Source organism: Nothobranchius furzeri, chromosome 8 (assembly GCF_043380555.1).
Source record: "Nothobranchius furzeri strain GRZ-AD chromosome 8, NfurGRZ-RIMD1, whole genome shotgun sequence".
NCBI lineage: Eukaryota > Metazoa > Chordata > Actinopteri > Cyprinodontiformes > Nothobranchiidae > Nothobranchius > Nothobranchius furzeri.
Window position 1 is genome coordinate 22,457,654 of NC_091748.1, and position 25,077 is coordinate 22,482,730.

Sequence of the window (25,077 nt, forward strand, 5' to 3'; positions counted from 1 at the left end):
GAGGAGAGTCTTGCCACATGTCAGCACTCGGTCTGACTGAGCGCCTCCAGGAGAGAGGCCCAAGCAAGACGCGCCCCGAGGAGCGTCTTGACACATTTCTCCTCTGGGTCTGACTGAGCGCCTCCAGGAGAGAGGCCCTAGCAAGACGTTCCCCGAGGAGCGTCTTTCCACATGTCAACACTGGGTCCGACTGAGTGCCTCCATGAGAGAAGCCCCAGCAAGATGCGCCCCGAGGAGTGTCTTGCCACATGTCAACACTGGGTCTGACTGAGCACCTCCAGGAGATAGGCCCAAGCAAGACGCGCCCCGAGGAGCGTCTTGCCACATGTCAACACTGGGTCTGACTGAGCGCCTCCAGGAGAGAGGCCCGAGGAGCGTCTTGACACATGTCACCTCTGGGTCTGACTGAGCGCCTCCAGGAGAGAGGCCCAAGCAAGACGCGCCGCGAGGAGCGTCTTGTCACATGTCAACACTGGGTCTGACTGAGCGCCTCCAGGAGCGAGGCCCAAGCAAGAAACGCCAGAGGAGCGTCTTGACACATGTCAACACTGGGTCTGACTGAGCGCCTCCAGGAGAGAGGTCCAAGCAACACGCGCCCCGCGGAGCGTCTTGCCACATGTCAACACTGGGTCTGACTGAGTGCCTCCATGAGAGAAGCCCCAGCAAGACGCGACCCGAGGAGCGTCTTGTCAATTGTCACTACTCGGTCTGACTGAGCGCCTCCAGGAGAGAGGCCCAAGCAAGACGTGCCCCGAGGAGCATCTTGCCACATGTCAACAATGGGTCTGACTGAGGGCCTCCAGGAGAGAAGCCCAAGCAAGAAGTGCCCCGAGGAGCGTCTTGCTACATGTCAACACTGGGTCTGACTGAGCGCCTCCAGGAGAGAGGCCCAAGCAAGACACGCCCCGAGGAGCGTCTTGACACATGTTAACACTGGGTCCGACTGAGGGCCTCCATGTGAGAAGCCCAAGCAAGACGCGCCCCGAGGAGAGTCTTGCCACATGTCAACACTGGGAATGACAGAGGTCATCCAGGAGAGAGGCCCAAGCAATACGCGCCCCGAGGAGCGTCTTGCCACATGTCAACAATGGGTCTGACTGAGGGCCTCCAGGAGAGAAGCCCAAGGAAGACGCGCCCCGAGGAGCTTCTTGCCACATGTCAGCACTCGGTCTGACTGAGCGCCTCCAGGAGAGAGGCCAAAGCAAGATTCGCCCCGAGGAGCGTCTTGACACATGTCAACACTGGGTCTGACAGAGGGCCTCCATGAGAGAGGCCCAAGCAAGACGCGCCCCGAGGAGTGTCTTGCCACATGTCAACACTGGGTCTGACTGAGCGCCTCCAGGGGAGAGGCCCAAGCAAGACGCGCCCCGAGGAGCGTCTTGCCACGTGTCAACACTGGGTCTGACTTAGCGCCTCCAGGAGAGAGGCCCAAGCAAGATGCGCCCCGAGGAGCGTCTTGCCACGTGTCACCACTGGGTCTGACTGAGCTCCTCCAGGAGAGAGGCCCAAGCAAGACGCGCCCCGAGGAGCGTCTTGCCACGTGTCACCACTGGGTCTGATTGAGCACCTCCAGGAGAGAGGCCCAAGCAAGACGCGCCGCGAGGAGCATCTTGCCTTATGTCAGCACTCGGTCTGACTGAGTGCCTCCAGGAGAGAGGCCCAAGCAAGACCCGCCCCAAGGAGCGTCTTGCCACATGTCACTACTTGGTCTAACTGAGCGCCTCCAGGAGAGAGGTCCAAGCAAGACACGCCCCGAGGAGCGTCTTGCCACATGTCACTACTCGGTCTGACTGAGCGCCTCCAGGAGGGAGGTCCAAGCAAGACGTGCCCCGAGGAGCGTCTTGCCACATGTCAACAATGGGTCTTACTGAGGGCCTCCAGGAGAGAAGCCCAAGCAAGAGCGTCTTGCCACATGTCAACACTGGGTCTGACTGAGGGCCCCCAGGAGAGAGGCCCAAATAAGACGCGCCCCGAGGAGCGTCTTGCCACATGTCAGCACTCGGTCTGACTGAGCGCCTCCAGGAGAGAGGCCCAAGCAATACGTGCCCCGAGGAGCGTCTTGCCACATGTCAACAATGGGTCTGACTGAGGGCCTCCAGGAGAGAAGCCCAAGGAGGACGCGCCTCGAGGAGCTTCTTGCCACATGTCAGCACTCGGTCTGACTGAGCGCCTCCAGGAGAGAGGCCAAAGCAAGATTCGCCCCGAGGAGCGTCTTGACACATGTCAACACTGGGTCTGACAGAGGGCCTCCATGAGAGAGGCCCAAGCAAGATGCGCCCCGAGGAGCGTCTTGCCACGTGTCACCACTGGGTCTGACTGAGCTCCTCCAGGAGAGAGGCCCAAGCAAGACGCGCCCCGAGGAGTGTCTTGCCATGTGTCACCATTGGGTCTGATTGAGCATCTCCAGGAGAGAGGCCCCAGCAAGACGCGCCGTGAGGAGCATCTTGCCTTATGTCAGCGCTCGGTCTGACTGAGCGTCTCCAGGAGAGAGGCCCATGCAAGACCCGCCCCGAGGAGCGTCTTGCCACATGTCACTACTCGGTCTAATTGAGCGCCTCCAGGAGAGAGGTCCAAGCAAGACACGCCCCGAGGAGCGTCTTGCCACATGTCACTACTCGGTGTGACTGAGCACCTCCAGGAGGGAGGTCCAAGCAAGACGCGCCCCGGGGAGCGTCTTGCCACATGTCACTACTCGGTCTGACTGAGCGCCTCCAGGAGAGAGGCCCAAGCAAGACGTGCCCCGAGGAGCGTCTTGCCACATGTCAACAATGGGTCTTACTGAGGGCCTGCAGGAGAGAAGCCCAAGCAAGACGCGCCCCGAGGAGCGTCTTGCCACATGTCAACACTGGGTCTGACTGAGGGCCCCCAGGAGAGAGGCCCAAATAAGACGCGCCCCGAGGAGCGTCTTGCCACATGTCAACACTGGGTCTGACTGAGGGCCTCCAGGAGAGAAGCCCAAGCAAGATGCGCCCCGAGGAGCGTCTTGCCACATGTCACTACTCGGTCTGACTGAGCGCCTCCAGGAGGGAGGTCCAAGCAAGACGCGCCCCGAGGATAGTCTTGCCACATGTCAGCACTCGGTCTGACTGAGCGCCTCCAGGAGAGAGGCCCAAGCAAGACGCGCCCCGAGGAGCGTCTTGACACATTTCTCCTCTGGGTCTGACTGAGCGCCTCCGGGAGAGAGGCCCAAGCAAGACGCGCCCCGAGGAGCGTCTTGCCACATGTCAACACTGGGTCTGACTGAGCGCCTCCAGGAGAGAGGCCCGAGGAGCGTCTGACACATGTCAACTCTGGGTCTGACTGAGCGCCTCCAGGAGAGAGGACCAAGCAAGACGCGCCGCGAGGAGCGTCTTGTCACATGTCAACACTGGGTCTGACTGAGCGCCTCCAGGAGCGAGGCCCAAGCAAGAAACGCCAGAGGAGCGTCTTGACACATGTCAACACTGGGTCTGACTGAGCACCTCCAGGAGAGAGGTCCAAGCAACACGCGCCCCGAGGAGCGTCTTGCCACATGTCAACACTGGGTCTGACTGAGTGCCTCCATGAGAGAAGCCCCAGCAAGACGCGCCCCGAGGAGCGTCTTGTCACATGTCACTACTCGGTCTGACTGAGCGCCTCCAGGAGAGAGGCCCAAGCAAGACGTGCCCCGAGGAGCGTCTTGCCACATGTCAACAATGGGTCTGACTGAGGGCCTCCAGGAGAGAAGCCCAAGCAAGAAGCGCCCCGAGGAGCGTCTTGCCACATGTCAACACTGGGTCTGACTGAGCGCCTCCAGGAGAGAGGCCCAAGCAAGACACGCCCCGAGGAGCGTCTTGACACATGTTAACACTGGGTCTGACTGAGGGGCTCCATGTGAGAAGCCCAAGCAAGACGCGCCCCGAGGAGAGTCTTGCCACTTGTCAACACTGGGTCTGACAGAGGGCATCCAGGAGAGAGGCCCAAGCAATACGCGCCCCGAGGAGCGTCTTGCCACATGTCAACAATGGGTCTGACTGAGGGCCTCCAGGAGAGAAGCCCAAGGAAGACGCGCCCCGAGGAGCTTCTTGCCACATGTCAGCACTCGGTCTGACTGAGCGCCTCCAGGAGAGAGGCCAAAGCAAGATTCGCCCCGAGGAGCGTCTTGACACATGTCAACACTGGGTCTGACAGAGGGCCTCCATGAGAGAGGCCCAAGCAAGACGCGCCCCGAGGAGTGTCTTGCCACAGGTCAACACTGGGTCTGACTGAGCGCCTCCAGGAGAGAGGCCCAAGCAAGATGTGCCCCGAGGAGCGTCTTGCCACGTGTCACCACTGGGTCTGACTGAGCTCCTCCAGGAGAGAGGCCCAAGCAAGACGCGCCCCGAGGAGCGTCTTGCCACGTGTCACCACTGGGTCTGATTGAGCACCTCCAGGAGAGAGGCCCCAGCAAGACGCGCCGCGAGGAGCATCTTGCCTTATGTCAGCACTCGGTCTGACTGAGCGCCTCCAGGAAAGAGGCCCAAGCAAGACCCGCCCCGAGGAGCGTCTTGCCACATGTCACTACTCGGTCTAACTGAGCGCCTCCAGGAGAGAGGTCCAAGCAAGACACGCCCCGAGGAGCGTCTTGCCACATGTCACTACTCGGTCTGACTGAGCGCCTCCAGGAGGGAGGTCCAAGCAAGACGCGCCCCGAGGAGCGTCTTGCCACATGTCACTACTCGGTCTGACTGAGCGCCTCCAGGAGAGAGGCCCAAGCAAGACGTGCCCCGAGGAGCGTCTTGCCACATGTCAACAATGGGTCTTACTGAGGGCCTCCAGGAGAGAAGCCCAAGCAAGACGCGCCCCGAGGAGCGTCTTGCCACATGTAAACACTGGGTCTGACTGAGGGCCCCCAGGAGAGAGGCCCAAATAAGACGCGCCCCGAGGAGCGTCTTGCCACATGTCAACACTGGGTCTGACTGAGGGCCTCCAGGAGAGAAGCCCAAGCAAGATGCGCCCCGAGGAGCGTCTTTCCACATGTCAGCACTCGGTCTGACTTAGCGCCTCCAGGAGAGAGGCCCAAGCAATACGCGCCCCGAGGAGCGTCTTGCCACATGTCAACAATGGGTCTGACTGAGGGCTTCCAGGAGAGAAGCCCAAGGAAGACACGCCCCGAGGAGCTTCTTGCCACATGTCAGCACTCGGTCTGACTGAGCGCCTCCAGGAGAGAGGCCAAAGCAAGATTCGCCCCGAGGAGCGTCTTGACACATGTCAACACTGGGTCTGACAGAGGGCCTCCATGAGAGAGGCCCAAGCAAGATGCGCCCCGAGGAGCGTCTTGCCACGTGTCACCACTTGGTCTGACTGAGCTCCTCCAGGAGAGAGGCCCAAGCAAGACGCGCCCCGAGGAGCGTCTTGCCACGTGTCACCACTGGGTCTTATTGAGCACCTCCAGGAGAGAGGCCCCAGCAAGACGCGCCGCGAGGAGCATCTTGCCTTATGTCAGCACTCGGTCTGACTGAGCGCCTCCAGGAGAGAGGCCCAAGCAAGACCCGCCCAGAGGAGCGTCTTGCCACATGTCACTACTCGGTCTAACTGAGCGCCTCCAGGAGAGAGGTCCAAGCAAGACACGCCCCGAGGAGCGTCTTGCCACATGTCACTACTCGGTCTGACTGAGCGCCTCCAGGAGGGAGGTCAAAGCGAGACGCGCCCCGAGGAGAGTCTTGCCACATGTCAGCACTCGGTCTGACTGAGCGCCTCCAGAAGAGAGGCCCAAGCAAGACGCGCCCCGAGGAGCGTCTTGACACATTTCTCCCCTGGGTCTGACTGAGCGCCTCCAGGAGAGAGGCCCAAGCAAGACGTTCCCCGAGGAGCTTCTTTCCACATGTCAACACTGGGTCTGACTGATTGCATCCATGAGAGAAGCCCCAGCAAGATGCGCCCCGAGGAGCGTCTTGCCACATGTCAACACTGGGTCTGACTGAGCACCTCCAGGAGAGAGGCCCAAGCAAGACGCGCCCCGAGGAGCATCTTGCCACATGTCAACACTGGGTCTGACTGAGCGCCTCCAGGAGAGAGGCCCGAGGAGCGTCTTGACACATGTCACCTCTGGGTCTGACTGAGCGCCTCCAGGAGAGAGGCCCAAGCAAGACGCGCCGCGAGGAGCGTCTTGTCACATGTCAACACTGGGTCTGACTGAGCGCCTCCAGGAGCGAGGCCCAAGCAAGAAACGCCAGAGGAGCGTCTTGACACATGTCAACACTGGGTCTGACTGAGCGCCTCCAGGAGAGAGGTCCAAGCAACACGCGCCCCGAGGAGCGTCTTGCCACATGTCAACACTGGGTCTGACTGAGTGCCTCCATGAGAGAAGCCCAAGCAAGACGCGCCCCGAGGAGCGTCTTGTCACATGTCACTACTAGGTCTGACTGAGCGCCTCCAGGAGAGAGGCCCAAGCAAGACGTGCCCCGAGGAGCGTCTTGCCACATGTCAACAATGGGTCTGACTGAGGGCCTCCAGGAGAGAAGCCCAAGCAAAAAGCGCCCCGAGGAGCGTCTTGCCACATGTCAACACTGGGTCTGACTGAGCGCCTCCAGGAGAGAGGCCCAAGCAAGACACGCCCCGAGGAGCGTCTTGACACATGTTAACACTGGGTCTGACTGAGGGCCTCCATGTGAGAAGCCCAAGCAAGACGCGCCCCGAGGAGAGTCTTGCCACATGTCAACACTGGGTCTGACAGAGGGCATCCAGGAGAGAGGCCCAAGCAATACGCGCCCCGAGGGGCGTCTTGCCACGTGTCACCACTGGGTCTGATTGAGCACCTCCAGGAGAGAGGCCCAAGCAAGACGCGCCGCGAGGAGCATCTTGCCTTATGTCAGCACTCGGTCTGACTGAGCGCCTCCAGGAGAGAGGCCCAAGCAAGACCCGCCCCGAGGAGCGTCTTGCCACATGTCACTACTCGGTCTAACTGAGCGCCTCCAGGAGAGAGGTCCAAGCAAGAATCACCCCGAGGAGCGTCTTGCCACATGTCACTACTCGGTCTGACTGAGCACCTCCAGGAGGGAGGTCCAAGCAAGACGCGCCCCGAGGAGCGTCTTGCCACATGTCACTACTCGGTCTGACTGAGCGCCTCCAGGAGAGAGGCCCAAGCAAGACGTGCCCCGAGGAGCGTCTTGCCACATGTCAACAATGGGTCTTACTGAGGGCCTCCAGGAGAGAAGCCCAAGCATGACGCGCCCCGAGGAGCGTCTTGCCACATGTCAACACTGGGTCTGACTGAGGGCCCCCAGGAGAGAGGCCCAAATAAGACGCGCCCCGAGGAGCGTCTTGCCACATGTCAACACTGGGTCTGACTGAGGGCCTCCAGGAGAGAAGCCCAAGCAAGATGCGCCCCGAGGAGCGTCTTGCCACATGTCAGCACTCGGTCTGACTGAGCGCCTCCAGGAGAGAGGCCCAAGCAATACGCGCCCCGAGGAGCGTCTTACCACATGTCAACAATGGGTCTGACTGAGGGCCTCCAGGAGAGAAGCCCAAGGAAGACGCACCCCGAGGAGCTTCTTGCCACATGTCAGCACTCGGTCTGACTGAGCTCCTCCAGGAGAGAGGCCCAAGCTAGACGCGCCACGAGGAGTGTCTTGCCACGTGTCACCACTGGGTCTGATTGAGCACCTCCAGGAGAGAGGCCCCAGCAAGACGCGCCGCGAGGAGCATCTTGCCTTATGTCAGCACTCGGTCTGACTGAGCGCCTCCAGGAGAGAGGCCCAAGCAAGACCCGCCCCGAGGAGCGTCTTGCCACATGTCACTACTCGGTCTAACTGAGCGCCTCCAGGAGAGAGGTCCAAGCACGACACGCCCCGAGGAGCGTCTTGCCACATGTCACTACTCGGTCTGACTGAGCGCCTCCAGGAGAGAGGCCCAAGCAAGACGTGCCCCGAGGAGCGTCTTGCCACATGTCAACAATGGGTCTTACTGAGGGCCTCCAGGAGAGAAGCCCAAGCAAGACGCGCCCCGAGGAGCGTCTTGCCACATGTCAACACTGGGTCTGACTGAGGGCCCCCAGGAGAGAGGCCCAAATAAGACGCGCCCCGAGGAGCGTCTTGCCACATGTCAACACTGGGTCTGACTGAGGGCCTCCAGGAGAGAAGCCCAAGCAAGATGCGCCCCGAGGAGCGTCTTTCCACATGTCAGCACTCGGTCTGACTGAGCGCCTCCAGGAGAGAGGCCCAAGCAAGACGCGCCCCGAGGAGCGTCTTGCCACATGTCAACACTGGGTCTGACTGAGCGCCTCCAGGAGAGAGGCCCAAGCAAGACGCACCCCGAGGAGCGTCTTGCCACATGTGAACACTGGGTCTGACTGAGCGCCTCCAGGAGAGAGGCCCAAGCAAGAAGCGCCCGGAAGAGCATCTTGCCACATGTCAGCACTCGGTCTGACTGAGCGCCTCCAGGAGAGAGGCCAAAGCAAGACGCGCCCCGAGGAGCGTCTTGACACATGTCTCCTCTGGGTCTGACTGAGCGCCTCCAGGAGAGAGGCCCAAGCAAGACGTGCCCCGAGGAGCATCTTGCCACATGTCAACACTGGGTCTGACTGAGTGCCTCCATGAGAGAAGCCCCAGCAAGACGCGCCCCGAGGAGTGTCTTGCCACATGTCAACATTGGGTCTGACTGAGCACCTCCAGGAGAGAGGCCCGAGGAGCGTCGTGCCACATGTCACCTCTGGGTCTGACTGAGCGCCTCCAGGAGAGAGGCGCAAGCAAGAAACGCCCGAGGAGCGTCTTGACACATGTCAACACTGGGTCAGACTGAGCGCCTCCAGGAGAGAGGCCCCAGCAAGACGCGCCCCGAGGAGCGTCTTGCCACATGTCAGCACTCGGTTCTGACTGAGCGCCTCCAGGAGAGAGGCCCAAGCAAGAAGCGCCCCGAGGAGCGTCTTGCCACTTGTCAACAATGGGTCTGACTGAGGGCCTCCAGGAGAGAAGCTCAAGCAAGACGCGCCCCGTGGAGCGTCTTGCCACATGTCACTACTCGGTCTGACTGAGCGCCTCCAGGAGAGAGGTCCAAGCAACACGCGCCCCGAGGAGCGTCTTGCCACATGTCAACACTGGGTCTAATTGAGGGCCTCCAGGAGAGAGGCCCAAGCAAGACGCGCCCCGTGGAGCGTCTTGCCACATGTCACTACTCGGTCTGACTGAGCGCCTCCAGGAGAGAGGTCCAAGCAACACGCGCCCCGAGGAGCGTCTTGCCACAGGTCAACACTGGGTCTGACTAAGTGCCTCCATGAGAGAAGCCCCAGCAAGACGCGCCCCGAGGAGCGTCTTCCCACATGTCAACACTGGGTCTGACTGAGGGCCTCCATGAGAGAAGCCCAAGCAAGACGCGCCCCGAGGAGAGTCTTGCCACATGTCAACACTGGGTCTGACAGAGGGCATCCAGGAGAGAGGCCCAAGGAATACGCGCCCAGAGGAGCGTCTTGCCACATGTCAACAATGGGTCTGACTGAGGGTCTCCAGGAGAGAGGCCAAAGCAAGACGCGCCCCGAGGAGCTTCTTTCCACATGTCAACACTGGGTCTGAATTAGCGCCTCCAGGAGAGAGGCCCAAGCAAGATGCGCCCCGAGGAGCGTCTTGCCACGTGTCACCACTGGGTCTGACTGAGCTTTTCCAGGAGAGAGGCCCAAGCAAGACGCGCCCAGAGGAGCGTCTTGCCACGTGCCAACACTGGGTCTGATTGAGCACCTCCAGGAGAGAGGCCCCAGCAAGACGTGCCCCGAGGAGCGTATTGCCTTATGTCAGCACTCGGTCTGACTGAGCACCTCCAGGAGAGAGTTCCAAGCAAGACGCGCCCCGAGGAGCGTCTTGCCACATGTCACTACTCTGTCTAACTGAGCGCCTCCAGGAGAGAGGTCCAAGCAAGACGCGCCCCGGGAGCGTCTTGCCACATGTCACTACTCGGTCTAACTGAGCGCCTCCAGGAGAGAGGTCCAAGCAAGACGCGCCCCGAGGAGCGTCTTGCCAAATGTCACTACTCGGTCTGACTGAGCGCCTCCAGGAGGGAGGTCCAAGCAAGACGCGCCCCGAGGAGCGTCTTGCCACATGTCAGCACTCGGTCTGACTGAGCGCCTCCAGGAGAGAGGCCAAAGCAAGACGCGCCCCGAGGAGCGTCTTGACACATGTCAACACTGGGTCTGACAGAGGGCCTCCATGAGAGAGGCCCAAGCAAGACGCGCCCCGAGGAGTGTCTTGCCACATGTCAACACTGGGTCTGACAGAGGGCCTCCAGGAGGGAGGTCAAAGCAAGACGCGCCCCGAGGAGCGTCTTGACACATTTCTCCTCTGGGTCTGACTGAGCGCCTCCAGGAGAGAGGCCCAAGCAAGACGTTCCCCGAGGAGCTTCTTTCCACATGTCAACACTGGGTCTGACTGAGTGCCTCCATGAGAGAAGCCCCAGCAAGATGCGCCCCGAGGAGCGTCTTGCCACATGTCAACAATGGGTCTGACTGAGGGTCTCCAGGAGAGAGGCCAAAGCAAGACGCGCCCCGAGGAGCTTCTTTCCACATGTCAACACTGGGTCTGAATTAGCGCCTCCAGGAGAGAGGCCCAAGCAAGATGCGCCCCGAGGAGCGTCTTGCCACGTGTCACCACTGGGTCTGACTGAGCTTTTCCAGGAGAGAGGCCCAAGCAAGACGCGCCCAGAGGAGCGTCTTGCCACGTGCCAACACTGGGTCTGATTGAGCACCTCCAGGAGAGAGGCCCCAGCAAGACGTGCCCCGAGGAGCGTATTGCCTTATGTCAGCACTCGGTCTGACTGAGCACCTCCAGGAGAGAGTTCCAAGCAAGACGCGCCCCGAGGAGCGTCTTGCCACATGTCACTACTCTGTCTAACTGAGCGCCTCCAGGAGAGAGGTCCAAGCAAGACGCGCCCAGAGGAGCGTCTTGCCACATGTCACTACTCGGTCTAACTGAGCGCCTCCAGGAGAGAGGTCCAAGCAAGACGCGCCCCGAGGAGCGTCTTGCCAAATGTCACTACTCGGTCTGACTGAGCGCCTCCAGGAGGGAGGTCCAAGCAAGACGCGCCCCGAGGAGCGTCTTGCCACATGTCAGCACTCGGTCTGACTGAGCGCCTCCAGGAGAGAGGCCAAAGCAAGACGCGCCCCGAGGAGCGTCTTGACACATGTCAACACTGGGTCTGACAGAGGGCCTCCATGAGAGAGGCCCAAGCAAGACGCGCCCCGAGGAGTGTCTTGCCACATGTCAACACTGGGTCTGACAGAGGGCCTCCAGGAGGGAGGTCAAAGCAAGACGCGCCCCGAGGAGCGTCTTGACACATTTCTCCTCTGGGTCTGACTGAGCGCCTCCAGGAGAGAGGCCCAAGCAAGACGTTCCCCGAGGAGCTTCTTTCCACATGTCAACACTGGGTCTGACTGAGTGCCTCCATGAGAGAAGCCCCAGCAAGATGCGCCCCGAGGAGCGTCTTGCCACATGTCAACACTGGGTCTGACTGAGCACCTCCAGGAGAGAGGCCCAAGCAAGACGCGCCCCGAGGAGCATCTTGCCACATGTCAACACTGGGTCTGACTGAGCGCCTCCAGGAGAGAGGCCCGAGGAGCGTCTTGACACATGTCACCTCTGGGTCTGACTGAGCGCCTCCAGGAGAGAGGCCCAAGCAAGACGCGCCGCGAGGAGCGTCTTGTCACATGTCAACACTGGGTCTGACTGAGCGCCTCCAGGAACGAGGCCCAAGCAAGAAACGCCAGAGGAGCGTCTTGACACATGTCAACACTGGGTCTGACTGAGCGCCTCCAGGAGAGAGGTCCAAGCAACACGCGCCCCGAGGAGTGTCTTGCCACATGTCAACACTGTGTCTGACTGAGTGCCTCCATGAGAGAAGCCCCAGCAAGACGCGCCCCGAGGAGCGTCTTGTCACATGTCACTACTAGGTCTGACTGAGCGCCTCCAGGAGAGAGGCCAAAGCAAGACGTGCCCCGAGGAGCGTCTTGCCACATGTCAACAATGGGTCTGACTGAGGGCCTCCAGGAGAGAAGCCCAAGCAAGAAGCGCCCCGAGGAGCGTCTTGCCACATGTCAACACTGGGTCTGACTGAGCGCCTCCAGGAGAGAGGCCCAAGCAAGACACGCGCCGAGGAGCGTCTTGACACATGTTAACACTGGGTCTGACTGAGGGCCTCCATGTGAGAAGCCCAAGCAAGACGCGCCCCGAGGAGAGTCTTGTCACATGTCAACACTGGGTCTGACAGAGGGCATCCAGGAGAGAGGCCCAAGCAATACGCGCCCCGAGGAGCGTCTTGCCACGTGTCACCACTGGGTCTGATTGAGCACCTCCAGGAGAGAGGCCCAAGCAAGACGCGCCGCGAGGAGCATCTTGCCTTATGTCAGCACTCGGTCTGACTGAGCGCCTCCAGGAGAGAGGCCCAAGCAAGACCCGCCCCGAGGAGCGTCTTGCCACATGTCACTACTCGGTCTAACTGAGCGCCTCCAGGAGAGAGGTCCAAGCAAGACACACCCCGAGGAGCGTCTTGCCACATGTCACTACTCGGTCTGACTGAGCACCTCCAGGAGGGAGGTCCAAGCAAGACGCGCCCCGAGGAGCGTCTTGCCACATGTCACTACTCGGTCTGACTGAGCGCCTCCAGGAGAGAGGCCCAAGCAAGACGTGCCCCGAGGAGCGTCTTGCCACATGTCAACAATGGGTCTTACTGAGGGCCTCCAGGAGAGAAGCCCAAGCAAGACGCGCCCCGAGGAGCATCTTGCCACATGTCAACACTGGGTCTGACTGAGGGCCCCCAGGAGAGAGGCCCAAATAAGACGCGCCCCGAGGAGCGTCTTGCCACATGTCAACACTGGGTCTGACTGAGGGCCTCCAGGAGAGAAGCCCAAGCAAGATGCGCCCCGAGGAGCGTCTTGCCACATGTCAGCACTCGGTCTGACTGAGCGCCTCCAGGAGAGAGGCCCAAGCAATACGCGCCCCGAGGAGCGTCTTGCCACATGTCAACAATGGGTCTGACTGAGGGCCTCCAGGAGAGAAGCCCAAGGAAGACGCGCCCCGAGGAGCTTCTTGCCACATGTCAGCACTCGGTCTGACTGAGCGCCTCCAGGAGAGAGGCCAAAGCAAGATTCGCCCCGAGGAGCGTCTTGACACATGTCAACACTGGGTCTGACACAGGGCCTCCATGAGAGAGGCCCAAGCAAGATGCGCCCCGAGGAGCATCTTGCCACGTGTCACCACTGGGTCTGACTGAGCTCCTCCAGGAGAGAGGCCCAAGCAAGACGCGCCCCGAGGAGTGTCTTGCCACGTGTCACCACTGGGTCTGATTGAGCACCTCCAGGAGAGAGGCCCCAGCAAGACGCGCTGCGAGGAGCATATTGCCTTATGTCAGCACTCGGTCTGACTGAGCGCCTCCAGGAGAGAGGCCCAAGCAAGACCCGCCCCGAGGAGCTTCTTGCCACATGTCACTACTCGGTCTAACTGAGCGCCTCCAGGAGAGAGGTCCAAGCAAGACACGCCCCGAGGAGCGTCTTGCCACATGTCACTACTCGGTCTGACTGAGCGCCTCCAGGAGGGAGGTCGAAGCAAGACGCGCCCCGGGGAGCGTCTTGCCACATGTCACTACTCGGTCTGACTGAGCGCCTCCAGGAGAGAGGCCCAAGCAAGACGTGCCCCGAGGAGCGTCTTGCCACATGTCAACACTGGGTCTGACTGAGGGCCCCCAGGAGAGAGGCCCAAATAAGACGCGTCCCGAGGAGCGTCTTGCCACATGTCAACACTGGGTCTGACTGAGGGCCTCCAGGAGAGAAGCCCAAGCAAGATGCGCCCCGAGGAGCGTCTTTCCACATGTCAGCACTCGGTCTGACTGAGCGCCTCCAGGAGAGAGGCCCAAGCAAGACGCGCCCCGAGGAACGTCTTGCCACATGTCAACACTGGGTCTGACTGAGCGCCTCCAGGAACGAGGCCCAAGCAAGAAACGCCAGAGGAGCGTCTTGACACATGTCAACACTGGGTCTGACTGAGCGCCTCCAGGAGAGAGGTCCAAGCAACACGCGCCCCGAGGAGTGTCTTGCCACATGTCAACACTGTGTCTGACTGAGTGCCTCCATGAGAGAAGCCCCAGCAAGACGCGCCCCGAGGAGCGTCTTGTCACATGTCACTACTAGGTCTGACTGAGCGCCTCCAGGAGAGAGGCCAAAGCAAGACGTGCCCCGAGGAGCGTCTTGCCACATGTCAACAATGGGTCTGACTGAGGGCCTCCAGGAGAGAAGCCCAAGCAAGAAGCGCCCCGAGGAGCGTCTTGCCACATGTCAACACTGGGTCTGACTGAGCGCCTCCAGGAGAGAGGCCCAAGCAAGACACGCGCCGAGGAGCGTCTTGACACATGTTAACACTGGGTCTGACTGAGGGCCTCCATGTGAGAAGCCCAAGCAAGACGCGCCCCGAGGAGAGTCTTGTCACATGTCAACACTGGGTCTGACAGAGGGCATCCAGGAGAGAGGCCCAAGCAATACGCGCCCCGAGGAGCGTCTTGCCACGTGTCACCACTGGGTCTGATTGAGCACCTCCAGGAGAGAGGCCCAAGCAAGACGCGCCGCGAGGAGCATCTTGCCTTATGTCAGCACTCGGTCTGACTGAGCGCCTCCAGGAGAGAGGCCCAAGCAAGACCCGCCCCGAGGAGCGTCTTGCCACATGTCACTACTCGGTCTAACTGAGCGCCTCCAGGAGAGAGGTCCAAGCAAGACACACCCCGAGGAGCGTCTTGCCACATGTCACTACTCGGTCTGACTGAGCACCTCCAGGAGGGAGGTCCAAGCAAGACGCGCCCCGAGGAGCGTCTTGCCACATGTCACTACTCGGTCTGACTGAGCGCCTCCAGGAGAGAGGCCCAAGCAAGACGTGCCCCGAGGAGCGTCTTGCCACATGTCAACAATGGGTCTTACTGAGGGCCTCCAGGAGAGAAGCCCAAGCAAGACGCGCCCCGAGGAGCATCTTGCCACATGTCAACACTGGGTCTGACTGAGGGCCCCCAGGAGAGAGGCCCAAATAAGACGCGCCCCGAGGAGCGTCTTGCCACATGTCAACACTGGGTCTGACTGAGGGCCTCCAGGAGAGAAGCCCAAGCAAGATGCGCCCCGAGGAGCGTCTTGCCACATGTCAGCACTCGGTCTGACTGAGCGCCTCCAGGAGAGAGGCCCAAGCAATACGCGCCCCGAGGAGCGTCTTGCCACATGTCAACAATGGGTCTGACTGAGGGCCTCCAGGAGAGAAGCCCAAGGAAGACGCGCCCCGAGGAGCTTCTTGCCACATGTCAGCACTCGGTCTGACTGAGCGCCTCCAGGAGAGAGGCCAAAGCAAGATTCGCCCCGAGGAGCGTCTTGACACATGTCAACACTGGGTCTGACACAGGGCCTCCATGAGAGAGGCCCAAGCAAGATGCGCCCCGAGGAGCATCTTGCCACGTGTCACCACTGGGTCTGACTGAGCTCCTCCAGGAGAGAGGCCCAAGCAAGACGCGCCCCGAGGAGTGTCTTGCCACGTGTCACCACTGGGTCTGATTGAGCACCTCCAGGAGAGAGGCCCCAGCAAGACGCGCCGCGAGGAGCATATTGCCTTATGTCAGCACTCGGTCTGACTGAGCGCCTCCAGGAGAGAGGCCCAAGCAAGACCCGCCCCGAGGAGCTTCTTGCCACATGTCACTACTCGGTCTAACTGAGCGCCTCCAGGAGAGAGGTCCAAGCAAGACACGCCCCGAGGAGCGTCTTGCCACATGTCACTACTCGGTCTGACTGAGCGCCTCCAGGAGGGAGGTCGAAGCAAGACGCGCCCCGGGGAGCGTCTTGCCACATGTCACTACTCGGTCTGACTGAGCGCCTCCAGGAGAGAGGCCCAAGCAAGACGTGCCCCGAGGAGCGTCTTGCCACATGTCAACACTGGGTCTGACTGAGGGCCCCCAGGAGAGAGGCCCAAATAAGACGCGTCCCGAGGAGCGTCTTGCCACATGTCAACACTGGGTCTGACTGAGGGCCTCCAGGAGAGAAGCCCAAGCAAGATGCGCCCCGAGGAGCGTCTTTCCACATGTCAGCACTCGGTCTGACTGAGCGCCTCCAGGAGAGAGGCCCAAGCAAGACGCGCCCCGAGGAACGTCTTGCCACATGTCAACACTGGGTCTGACTGAGCGCCTCCAGGAGAGAGACCCAAGCAAGACGCGCCCCGAGGAGCGTCTTGCCACATGTGAACACTGGGTCTGACTGAGCGCCTCCAGGAGAGAGGCCCAAGCAAGACGCGCCCGGAAGAGCATCTTGCCACATGTCAGCACTCGGTCTGACTGAGCGCCTCCAGGAGAGAGGCCCAAGCAAGACGCGCCCCAAGGACCGTCTTGACACATGTCTCCTCTGGGTCTGACTGAGCGCCTCCAGGAGAGAGGCCCAAGCAAGACGTGCCCCGAGGAGCATCTTGCCACATGTCAACACTGGGTCTGACTGAGTGCCTCCATGAGAGAAGCCCCAGCAAGACACGCCCCGAGGAGAGTCTTGCCACATGTCAACATTGGGTCTGACTGAGCACCTCCAGGAGAGAGGCCCGAGGAGCGTCTTGCCACATGTCACCTCTGGGTCTGACTGAGCGCCTCCAGGAGAGAGGCGCAAGCAAGAAACGCCCGAGGAGCGTCTTGACACATGTCAACACTGGGTCAGACTGAGCGCCTCCAGGAGAGAGGCCCCAGCAAGACGCGCCCCGAGGAGCGTCTTGCCACATGTCAGCACTCGGTTCTGACTGAGCACCTCCAGGAGAGAGGCCCAAGCAAGAAGCGCCCCGAGGAGCGTCTTGCCACATGTCACTACTCGGTCTGACTGAGCGCCTCCAGGAGAGAGGCCCAAGCAAGATGTGCCCCGAGGAGCGTCTTGCCACATGTCAACAATGGGTCTGACTGAGGGCCTCCAGGAGAGAGGCCAAAGCAAGACGCGCCCCGAGGAGCTTCTTTCCACATGTCAACACTGGGTCTGACTTAGCGCCTCCAGGAGAGAGGCCCAAGCAAGATGCGCCCCGAGGAGCGTCTTGCCACGTGTCACCACTGGGTCTGACTGAGCTTTTCCAGGAGAGAGGCCCAAGCAAGACGCGCCCAGAGGAGCGTCTTGCCACGTGCCAACACTGGGTCTGATTGAGCACCTCCAGGAGAGAGGCCCCAGCAAGACGCGCCCCGAGGAGCGTCTTGCCTTATGTCAGCACTCGGTCTGACTGAGCGCCTCCAGGAGAGAGTTCCAAGCAAGACGCGCCCCGAGGAGCGTCTTGCCACATGTCACTACTCTGTCTAACTGAGCGCCTCCAGGAGAGAGGTCCAAGCAAGACGCGCCCCGAGGAGCGTCTTGCCACATGTCACTACTCGGTCTAACTGAGCGCCTCCAGGAGAGAGGTCCAAGCAAGACGCGCCCCGAGGAGTGTCTTGCCAAATGTCACTACTCGGTCTGACTGAGCGCCTCCAGGAGGGAGGTCCAAGCAAGACGCGCCCCGAGGAGCGTCTTGCCACATGTCAGCACTCGGTCTGACTGAGCGCCTCCAGGAGAGAGGCCAAAGCAAGACGCGCCCCGAGGAGCGTCTTGACACATGTCAACACTGGGTCTGACAAAGGGCCTCCATGAGAGAGGCCCAAGCAAGACGCGCCCCGAGGAGTGTCTTGCCACATGTCAACACTGGGTCTGACAGAGGGCCTCCAGGAGAGAGGCCCAGGCAAGACACGCCCCGAGAAGTGTCTTGCCACATGTCACCACTTGGTCTGACTGAGCGCCTCCAGGAGAGAGGCCCAAGCAACACGCGCCCCGAGGAGCGTCAGGCCACATGTCACTACTCATTCTGACTGAGCGCCTCCATGAGAGAGGCCCAAGCAAGACGCGCCCCGAGGAGCGTCTTGCCACATGTCACTACTCGGTCTGACTGAGCACCTCCAGGAGAGAGGCCCAAGCAAGACGTGCCCCGAGGAGCGTCTTGCCACATGTGAACACTGGGTCTGACTGAGCGCCTCCAGGAGAGAGGCCCAAGCAAGACGCGCCCGGAAGAGCATCTTGCCACATGTCAGCACTCGGTCTGACTGAGCGCCTCCAGGAGAGAGGCCCAAGCAAGACGTGCCCCGAGGAGCATCTTGCCACATGTCAACACTGGGTCTGACTGAGTGCCTCCATGAGAGAAGCCCCAGCAAGACGCGCCCCGAGGAGTGTCTTGCCACATGTCAACACTGGGTCTGACTGAGCACCTCCAGGAGAGAGGCCCGAGGAGCGTCTTGCCACATGTCACCTCTATGTCTGACTGAGCGCCTCCAGGAGAGAGGCGCAAGCAAGAAACGCCCGAGGAGCGTCTTGACACATGTCAACACTGGGTCAGACTGAGCGCCTCCAGGAGAGAGGCCCCAGCAAGACGCGCCCCGAGGAGCGTCTTGCCACATGTCAGCACTCGGTTCTGACTGAGCGCCTCCAGGAGAGAGGCCCCAGCAAGAAGCGCCCCGAGGAGCGTCTTGCCACATGTCAACAATGGGTCTGACTGAGGGCCTCCAGGAGAGAAGCCCAAGCAAGACGCGCCCCGAGTAGCGTCTTGCCACATGTCAACACTGGGTCTAATTGAGCGCCTGCAGGAGAGAGGCCCAAGCAAGACGCGCCCCGAGGAGCGTCTTGCCACATGTCACTACTCGGTCTGACTGAGCGCCTCCAGGAGAGAGGTCCAAGCAACACGCGCCCCGAGGAGCGTCTTGCCACATGTCAACACTGGGTCTGACTGAGTGCCTCCATGAGAGAAGCCCCAGCAAGACGCGCCCCGAGGAGCGTCTTGCCACATGTCACTACTCGGTCTGACTGAGCGCCTCCAGGAAAGAGGCCCAAGCAAGATGTGCCCCGAGGAGCGTCTTTCCACATGTCAACAATGGGTCTGACTGAGGGCCTCCAGGAGAGAGGCCAAAGCAAGACGCGCCCCGAGGAGCGTCTTGACACATGTCAACACTGGGTCTGACAGAGGGCCTCCATGAGAGAGGCCCAAGCAAGACGCGCCCCGAGGAGTGTCTTGCCACATGTCAACACTGGGTCTGACAGAGGGCCTCCAGGAGAGAGGCCCAAGCAAGACGCGCCCCGAGGAGCGTCAGGCCACATGTCACTACTCATTCTGACTGAGCGCCTCCATGAGAGAGGCCCAAGCAAGACGCGCCCCGAGGAGCGTCTTGCCACGTGTCAACACTGGGTCTGATTGAGGGCCTTCTGGAGAGAGGCCCAAGCAAGACGCGCCCCGTGGAGCGTCTTGCCACATGTCACTACTCGGTCTGACTGAGCGCCTCCAAGAGAGAGGCCCAAGCAAGACGTGCCCCGAGGAGCGTCTTGCCCCATGTCAACAATGGGTCTGACTGAGGGCCTCCAGGAGAGAAGCCCAAGCAAGACGCGCCCCGAGGAACGTCTTGCCACATGTCAACACTGGGTCTGACTGAGGGCCTCCAGGAGAGAGGCCCAAATAAGACGCGCCCCGAGGAGCGTCTTGCCACATGTCAACACTGGGTCTGACTGAGGGCCTCCAGGAGAGAAGCCCAAGCAAGATGCGCGCCGAGGAGCGTCTTGCCACATGTCAGCACTCGGTCTGACTGAGCGCCTCCAGGAGATAGGCCCAAGCAAGACGTGCCCCGAGGAGCGTCTTGCCACATGTGAACACTGGGTCTGACTGAGCGCCTCCAGGAGAGAGGCCCAAGCAAAACGCGCCCGGAGGAGCGTCTTGCAACATGTCAGCACTCGGTCTGACTGAGCGCCTCCAGGAGAGAGGCCCAAGGAAGACGCGCCCCGAGGAGGGTCTTGACACATGTCTCCTCTGGGTCTGACTGAGCGCCTCCAGGAGAGAGGCCCAAGCAAGACGTTTCCCGACGAGCATCTTGCCACATGTCAACACTGGGTCTGACTGAGTGCCTCCTTGAGAGAAGCCCCAGCAAGAAGCGCCCCGAGGAGCGTCTTGCCCCATGTCAACACTGGGTCTGACTGAGCACCTCCAGGCGAGAGGCCAAAGCAAGACGCGCCCCGAGGAGCTTCTTGCCACATGTCAACACTGGGTCTGACTGAGCGCCTCCAGGAGAGAGGCCCGAGGAGCGTCTTGCCACATGTCACCTCTGGGTCTGACTGAGCGCCTCCAGGAGAGAGGCGCAAGCAAGAAACGCCCGAGAAGCGTCTTGACACATGTCAACACTGGGTTTGACTGAGCGCCTCCAGGAGAGAGGCCCCAGCAAGACGCGCCCCGAGGAGCATCTTGCCACATGTCAGCACTCGGTCTGACTGAGCGCCTCCAGGAGAGAGGCCCAAGCAAGAAGCGCCCCGAGGAGCTTCTTGCCACATGTCAACAATGGGTCTGACTGTGGGCCTCCAGGAGAGAAGCCCAAGCAAGACGCGCCCAGAGGAGCGTCTTGCCACATGTCAACACTGGGTCTAGTTGAGCACCTACAGGAGAGAGGCCCAAGCAAGACGCGCCCCGAGGAGCGTCTTGCCACATGTCACTACTCGGTCTGACTGAGCGCCTCCAGGAGAGAGGTCCAAGCAACACGCGCCCCGAGGAGCGTCTTGCCACATGTCAACACTGGGTCTGACTGAGTGCCTCCATGAGAGAAGCCCCAGCAAGACGCGCCCCGAGGAGCGTCTTGCCACATGTCACTACTCGGTCTGACTGAGCGCCTCCAGGAGAGAGGCCCAAGCAAGACGTGCCCCGAGGAGCGTTTTGCCACATGTCAACAATGGGTCTGACTGAGGGCCTCCAGGAGAGAAGCCCAAGCAAGAAGCGCCCCGAGGAGCGTCTTGCCACATGTCAACACTGGGTCTGACTGAGCGCCTCCAGGAGAGAGGTCCAAGCAAGACGAGCCCCGAGGAGCGTCTTGCCAAATGTCACTACTCGGTCTGACTGAGCGCCTCCAGGAGGGAGGTCCAAGCAAGACGCGCCCCGAGGAGCGTCTTGCCACATGTCACTACTCGGTCTGACTGAGCGCCTCCAGGAGAGAGGCCCAAGCAAGACGTGCCCCGAGGAGCGTCTTGCCACTTGTCAACAATGGGTCTGACTGAGTGCCTCCAGGAGAGAAGCCCAAGCAAGACGCGCCCAGAGGAGCGTCTTGACACATGTCAACACTGGGTCGGACTGAGGGCCTCCATGAGAGAAGCCCAAGCAAGACGCGCCCCGAGGAGAGTCTTGCCACATGTAGACACTCGGTCTGACAGAGGGCATTCAGGAGAGAGGCCCAAGCAATACGCGCCCCGAGGAGCGTCTTGCCACATGTCACCACTGGGTCTGAATGAGCGCCTCCAGGAGAGAGGCCAAACCAAGACGCGCCCCGAGGAGTGTCTTGCCACATGCCAACACTGGGTCTGACTGAGCGCCTCCAGGAGAGAAGCCCAAGCAAGACGCGCCCCGAGGAGCGTCTTGCCACGTGTCAACACTGGGTCTGACTGAGCGCCTCCAGGAGAGAGGCCCAAGCAAGACGCGCCCCGAGGAGCGTCTTTCCACGTGTCACCACTGGGTCTGACTGAGCGCCTCCAGGAGAGAGGCCCAAGCAAGACGCGCCCCGAGGAGCGTCTTGCCACATGTCAACACTGGGTCTGACTGAGCGCCTCCAGGAGAGAGGCCCAAGCAAGACGCGCCCCGAGGAGCGTCTTGCCTTATGTCAGCACTCGGTCTGACTGAGCGCCTCCAGGAGAGAGGCCCAAGCAAGACGCGCCCCGAGGAGCGTCTTGCCACATGTCAACAATGGGTCTGACTGAGGGCCTCCAGGAGAGAGGCCCAAGCAAGATGCGCCCGGAGGAGCGTCTTGCCACATGTCAACACTGGGTCTGACAGAGGGCCTCCAGGAGAGAGGCCCAAGCAAGACGCGCCCCGAGGAGCGTCTTGCCACATGTCACCTCTGGTTCTGACTGAGCGCCTCCAGGAGAGAGGCCCAAGCAAGACGCGCCCCGAGGAGCGTCTTGTCACATGTCAACACTGGGTCTGTCTGAGCGCCTCCAGGAGAGAAGCCCAAGCAAGACGCGCCCCGAGGAGTGTCTTGCCACATGTCAACAATGAGTCTGACTGAGGGCCTCCAGGAGAGAAGTCCAAGCAAGACGCGCCCCGAAGAGCGTCTTGACACATGTCAACACTGGGTCTGATAGAAGGCCTCCAGGAGAGAGGCCCAAGCAAGACGCGCCCCGAGGAGTGTCTTGCCACATGTCACCACTGGGTCTGACTGAGCGCCTCCAGGAGAGAGGCCCAAGCAAGACGCGCCCCGAGGAGCGTCAGGCCACATGTCACTACTCAGTCTGACTGAGCGCCTCCAGGAGAGAGGCCCAAGCAAGATGCGCCCCGAGGAGCGTCTTGCCACATGTCAGCACTGTGTCTGACTGAGCGCCTCCAGGAGAAAGGCCCCAGCAAGACGCGCCCCGAGGAGCATCTTGCCTTATGTCAGCACTCGGTCTGACTGAGCGCCTCCAGGAGAGAGGCCCAAGCAAGACGCGCCCCGAGGAGCGTCTTGCCACATGTCAACAATGGGTCTGACTGAGGGCCTCCAGGATAGAGGCCCAAGCAAGATGTGCCCGGAGGAGCGTCTTGCCACATGTCAACACTGGGTCTGACAGAGGGCCTCCAGGAGAGAGGCCCAAGCAAGACGCGCCCCGAGGAGCGTCTTGCCACTGGTCACCTCTGGTTCTGACTGAGCGCCTCCAGGAGAGAGGCCCAAGCAAGACGTGCCCCGAGGAGCATCTTGTCACATGTAAACACTGGGTCTTTCTGAGCGCCTCCAGGAGAGAAGCCCAAGCAAGACACGCCCCGAGGAGCGTCTTGCCACATGTTAACATTGGGTCTGACTGAGGGCCTCCAGGAGAGAAGCCCAAGCAACACGCGGCCCGAGGAGCGTCTTGCCACATGTCAGCACTCGGTCTGACTGAGCGCCTCCAGGAGAGAGGCCAAAGCAAGACGCGCCCCGAGGAGCGTCTTGACACGTCAACACTGGGTCTGACAGAGGGCCTCCATGAGAGAGGCCCAAGCAAGACGCGCCCCGAGGAGTGTCTTGCCACATGTCAACACTGGGTCTGACAGAGGGCCTCCAGGAGAGAGGCCGAAGCAAGAAGCGCCCCGAGAAGCGTCTTGCCACATGTCACCACTTTGTCTGACTGAGCGCCTCCAGGAGAGAGGCCCAAGCAACACGCGCCCCGAGGAGCGTCAGGCCACATGTCACTACTCATTCTGACTGAGCGCCTCCATGAGAGAGGCCCAAGCAAGACGCTCCCCGAGGAGCTTCTTTCCACATGTCAACAATGGGTCTTACTGAGGGCCTCCATGAGAGAAGCCCAAGCAAGAAGCGCCCCGAGGAGTGTCTTGCCACATGTCAACACTGTGTCTGACTGAGCGCCTCCAGGAGAGAGGCCCAAGCAAGATGCCCCCCGAGGAGCGTCTTGCCACATGTCACTACTCGGTCTAACTGAGCGCCTCCAGGAGAGAGGTCCAAGCAAGACGCGCCCCGAGGAGCGTCTTGCCAAATGTCACTACTCGGTCTGACTGAGCACCTCCAGGAGGGAGGTCCAAGCAAGACGCGCCCCGAGGAGCGTCTTGCCACATGTCACTACTCGGTCTGACTGAGCGCCTCCAGGAGAGAGGCCCAAGCAAGACGTGCCCCGAGGAGCGTCTTGCCACATGTCAACAATGGGTCTGACTGAGGGCCTCCAGGAGAGAAGCCCAAGCAAGACGCGCCCAGAGGAGCGTCTTGCCACATGTCAACACTGGGTCTGACTGAGCGCCTCCAGGATAGAGGCCCAAGCAAGACACGCCTCGAGGAGCGTCTTGACACATGTCAACACTGGGTCGGACTGAGGGCCTCCAGGATAGAGGCCCAAGCAAGACACGCCCCAAGGAGCGTCTTGCCACATGTCACCTCTGGTTCTGACTGAGCGCCTCCAGGAGAGAGACCCAAGCAAGACGCGCCTCGAGGAGCGTCTTGTCACATGTCAACAATGGGTCTGACTGAGGGCCTCCAGGAGAGAGGCCCAAGCAAGATGCGCCCCAAGGAGCGTCTTGCCACATGTCACCTCTGGTTCTGAATGAGCGCCTCCAGGAGAGAGGCCCAAGCAAGACGCTCCCCGAGGAGCGTCTTGCCACATGTCAACAATGGGTCTGACTGAGGGCCTCCAGGAGAGAAGCCCAAGCAAGACGCGCCCCGAGGAGCGTCTTGACACATGTCAACACTGGGTCTGATAGAGGGCCTCCAGGAGAGAGGCCCAAGCAAGACGTGCCCCGAAGGAGCGTCTTGCAACATGTCAACAATGGGTCTGACTGAGGGCCTCCAGGAGAGAGGCCCAAGCAAGACACGCCCCGAGGAGCGTCTTGACACATGTAGACACTCGGTCTTACAGAGGGCATTCAGGAGAGAGGCCCAAGCAATACGCGCCCCGAGGAGCGTCTTGCCACATGTCACCACTGGGTCTGAATGAGCGCCTCCAGGAGAAAGGCCCAACCAAGACGCGCCCCGAGGAGTGTCTTGCCACATGCCAACACTGGGTCTGACTGAGCGCCTCCAGGAGAGAGGCCCAAGCAAGACGCGCCCCGAGGAGCGTCTTGCCACGTGTCAGCACTGGGTCTGACTGAGCGCCTCCAGGAGAGAGGCCCCAGCAAAACGCGCCCCGAGGAGCGTCTTGCCTTATGTCAGCACTCGGTCTGACTGAGCGCCTCCTGGAGAGAGGCCCAAGCAAGACGCGCCCCGAGGAGCGTCTTGCCACATGTCAACACTGGGTCTGACAGAGGGCCTCCAGGAGAGAGGCCCAAGCAAGACGCGCCCCGAGGAGCGTCTTGCCACATGTCACATCTGGTTCTGACTGAGCGCCTCCAGGAGAGAGGCCCAAGCAAGACGCGCCCCGAGGAGCGTCTTGTCACATGTCAACACTGGGTCTGTCTGAGCGCCTGCAGGAGAGAAGCCCAAGAAAGACATGCCCCGAGGAGTGTCTTGCCACATGTCAACAATGGGTCTGATAGAGGGCCTCCAGGAGAGAGGCCCAAGCAAGACGCGCCCCGAGGAGTGTCTTGCCACATGTCACCACTGGGTCTGACTGAGCGCCTCCAGGAGAGAGGCCCAAGCAAGATGCGCCCCGAGGAGCGTCAGGCCACATGTCACTACTCAGTCTGACTGAGCATCTCC